Consider the following 4,519-nt stretch of genomic DNA (forward strand, 5'->3'; position numbering starts at 1 on the left):
TGGATCCCCCCTGGTAACGTCTCACACCAGACGAGTGTAACCCAAATGTTTGCGTGGTAGAGTAATTATGGTGTACGCGTACATGGAGAAAGTGTTTGCGCAGCAATTTCTGATATAGTGTAACTGAGGCGGAATAAGGGGAAACAGCATGCATTCGACGGGGCAGATGGAAAACCGCCTTAAAAACCATCCACAGACAGGCCGCACACCGGCGGATTCGTGCCGAGGACTGGCACACCTTCCCATCTGGAAAGCAGTGCATTAGACTGCACGGCTAACCGGGCGGACTAGCACAACTAACTTCTCCTCATTTGGATCTGCATGAAATGAACATTGAACCAGGACTGAGCTGCCGATAAACGTATAGTCCCTAGTTTTTCTGCAGTGCACACAAGTAAACAATCTTAGGAGGAGTTAGAATGGAAAAAATTTTTTCACATTTTCGGATTTTTATCTCATCATAAAATTTGCAATTTTTCGAGTAATATGATAAATATCACTTACAAACTCACATGGGAAGTATTTTATTTTATTTTTTAAATGTAATGTACACCAGCTGAAAATGTTAAAAATTTTACGCGCATTACATCAAGATATAATAAAATCGGAAATTTTTTATATAGAAAGCTGTGGATTGCTGTGTTATAAGGCTTAAATTTTTGTTTGTATTCGTAGCACTGCCAAGAACAGTATCGTATTGTTTCATAGTATAAACACGAGTTGTATGTCGAAGTGATTACATTTTTCCGATGAAAAGTGACGAATAGATTGGTAAACCTCTCAAAAAGTAAATTATGAGGCCGAAACGAAGTGTTTTTAAGAAATGCGGGTTTCATGGTAATAGATTTTCGAATAAATGGAAACATTGTGTTCAACATGTGGCGTGTGAAGCTACAGACAATGAAATACAGGCAAACTCGTCAGTATCTAGACAAACACACATTAGTGCTTCTAAGATCAAAATAAAATGTTGTGATAGACAGTTTTCTCAAAACAAAAATGATGTGAGTGGTAGGTTAGGTTATATTCTGATAGATTTACACATCCTAACAAGGATGTTAGTTGGATGTGTGTGTTGTAAAATATGTGGAGGGCCATTTAGTTTACAGGAAGACAGAAGAACAGACGGAAGAAACTTATCATTAATTGTGCCAGTTGTAAATATATTCATTCATTTTGGAATTCTGATAAGTGTAAAGGTATTGAAGTAAATGTTAGGTGCCAACGGCCTTGCCGCAGTGGTAACACCGGTTCCCATCAGATCACGGAAGTTAAGCGCTGTTGGGCTGGGCTAGCACTTGGATGGGTGACCATCCAGTCTGCCGAGCGCTGTAGGCAAGCGGGATGCATTCAGACCTTGTGAGGCAAATTGAGGAGCTACTTGATTGGGAAGTAGTTGCTCCAGTCTCGTAAACTGACATACAGCTGGGAGAGCGGTGTGCTGACCACATGCCCCTCCATATCAGCATCCAGCGATGTCTGCGGGCTTAGGATGACATGGCGGCTGGTCAGTACCATTGGACCTTCATGGACTTTTCGGACAGAGTTTAGTTAGTTTAGTAAATGTTAGATGATTTTATGGATTGAGAGCTATTGGCTTGTAAAATCGACAAGAATGCAGGATGTATCAGAGCAGCTGTGGAATCTGTTGCATGTGATTCAATGAAGGATGCTGCAAACGAAGCTGTTGCAGTAAATGATGGTATGAGTGACATACCAGTATCTTTTAATGGCACTTGGCAGAAGTGCAGCTACAGTTCTAAGAAATCTGTTGCTACGGTAACAAGTGTGGATATTGGAAATGTAATAGATTTCCAGATTTTAACCAAATATTGTTGTAAGTGTAAATCAGGGAATGAAGAAGGGCATATCTGTGAGAGAAATTATGAAGGAACAAGTGGTGGTATGGAGTTCTCTGCAGCTATTGGAATTTTTAGTCGATCTATGAACGAAAGGGGAGTGTGTTACACTAAGTTCTTAGGTGATGGAGACTCAAAAGCACATAACAGTGAAGTAGCCACTCAGCCTTATGGTGATAAGATTATCACAAAACTGGAATATGTTGGTCATGTCCAGAAGAGGATGAGCACCAGGTTGAGGAAGTTGGAACAAAGTTTGAGAGACAAGAAACTTTCTGATGGTAAAACCATAAGAGGCAGGCTGACAGACAAAATGATTCGTGAACTACAGCAGTACTATGGGATGGCTATTAGAAATAATACTGAGGATTTGTTGAAAATGAAGCAGGCAGTATGGGCTACCTTCTTCCACAGACTGTCAACTGACGAAAAACCAGGACACCACCTTTGCCCTCCTCAAACTGATTGTGGTCCAATTACAGCAATGCCCAGTACTCAAACAGTTCATACAACCATAAACATTCCATCCCAGCAGCAGTTATGGACATCACAAAACCTATTAACAGAGACGTGGCAAATCCTGAATTACTGAAGAAGTGTCTGCATGATCAGACTCAAAACCCCAATGAGTCGTTCTATAATCTTATATGGACTTGCTTACTAAAAACTGTTTTTGTTGGAATGAAGACACTAAAGTGAGGGAGGGGGGGAGGGGGGGTTTGGGGGGGGGCAGTGATGCTGTTATTGCTTTTAATGATGGCAACATTGGTAGGGTGAAAGTGCTACAACACATAGGAATCAATCCTGGAGCAAACTTCATCAGAGAACTTGAACAACTGGACAAGGTTTGAATTGATAAAGCAGAGTATGCTCCACAGTTGGTCACTAAGGAGTACAGAAAGAAGAAAAAACTTGGAAAAAGATCAGGAGGATGATATACAGTATAGTGCAGAGTGCTTCTGAGTGACTAAAAATAAAAAATTAAGCATATATTAAGTGAATTACAGTCTTTTGAAACTTTAGAAGCCATTCCCGAAAATTTACTTTTTCTGTTGCAGCATTTTTCTCTATATCTCAGAAACCACTTCGAGTAGAGTATTCAAATTTTCAGGGAGTAATGACATACATATCCTAAATTTTCAGGGAGTAATGACATACATATCCTAAATTTTCAGGGAGTAATGACATACATATCCTGAGTCTACTAAACTAAAATAAGAACATAATGTTATGTATAATTAAAATTATTTGGGATAACATACAAAAGATACAAATAATTTTAACCATGTAATTAGAAAATTGCATTTCCCAAAGCAGTGGCTGAAATGCAATTATTGTAGTTCAGTAGACTCAGAACATACAATTTAATGTGCTGTAAATGATTCATGTCAATGGTTACAGTGGTTCCTGAAATAAAGGGAAGCCAAGTCACTACATTTAACATTGTCGGGATAGGGCATTCCAACTCCCCAAGGGGACACACCCCTGAACAGGCTGCATTTTTAACATTATCTTCACCCTCATAGTGCAACTGATCTATAAATGAGAGACAGCTCAAAATTCTTACACACAATTAGGGTCATTAGTCAAAGCATTTCCCAAAAACTCTTTGAGATATTTCTTATATTTTGCTACTGACAACAATATTTATAATAGTATAAAAACAGAACAGTATCTCACTGTGGTACCATTATCTTTGGAACCACTGACTGCACAGCTTGGAAAAAGTGTCAGAGTACAGACAACATTCACATAGGTGTTTTATCCACAAATTTCCTTTCCTCATGCTGATCTGTGAAAAAGACAAGTAACTTATTTTACTACAACAAAAATATTTAAAAATGTAGCTCAACTATCACCAACATCATCATCATCATGTTATAAATTTTTCAGGAAATAGGAGACAAGGAAGGTAGAGGAGGTCATTCTCAATATCTGTACCAATTAGTCATTTAGGAGAAAAGTGTACCTCAATGATGAAAATTCATGTTTTCAGTAGATCGCAAAAGAAGATTTACAGATTTATTAACTTACCACTATGCTCATTCAGAATATTCCAGCTGCTTACTCCAGTGGTCCTCCTGTTTCCTTATCCTCCATACTCTTTCTCTTCATTCTTTTCTTTATCCTTGACTCCTTGGTAGCAGCTTCTGCAACTGTCTCTGCTTTGGTTACTTGCCACTTATCAATAGCAGTTAGAGCTGAAGCCATATTCCTTCCTGTATGGATGTTCAGTTTCTTCATAACATTGATCCTTGAAATTGCACCATCATTGAATGTTATTATTGCATCCATTACACCAGTCTTCAGCACTGTCAGACCAACAAATACAGCTTTGGGTATTCTCTCCCATACACAGTTGTTGAAGCTTTCATTTGCATTCTGAGAGAGACCATGCATACATTTCCTAAGTTGATTTTTATTTGCCAGATCCCTATATATAGGCCTAATTGCCTCCATTACAGCAGGTGGTGAGAAGTGCTTGTGGGTATATTGTATGCCTGTAGCATTGCTCATCCAGTACTTGCACCATAAATCTTCCCATTTTGGACACAAACCATACTGTGGGCTTTCATCTGTTAACTCTCTGTGAAACCATGTTGCCCAAACAGTTCGTCTCATGCTCTCCAAATCTCCTACATTTCTCCTTATTGCTAGTC

The 4,519-nt window shown here is 38.9% G+C and overlaps 1 pseudogene; it reads left to right on the plus strand.

Annotated features, from left to right (window-relative positions):
• The first annotated feature begins 1,220 nt into the window (after positions 1-1,220).
• On the plus strand, positions 1,221-1,338 carry LOC126210712 (5S ribosomal RNA; annotated as a pseudogene).
• The last annotated feature ends 3,181 nt before the right edge of the window (positions 1,339-4,519 follow it).

Source organism: Schistocerca nitens, chromosome 1 (genome assembly GCF_023898315.1).
Source record: "Schistocerca nitens isolate TAMUIC-IGC-003100 chromosome 1, iqSchNite1.1, whole genome shotgun sequence".
In the NCBI taxonomy this organism is placed as follows: domain Eukaryota; kingdom Metazoa; phylum Arthropoda; class Insecta; order Orthoptera; family Acrididae; genus Schistocerca; species Schistocerca nitens.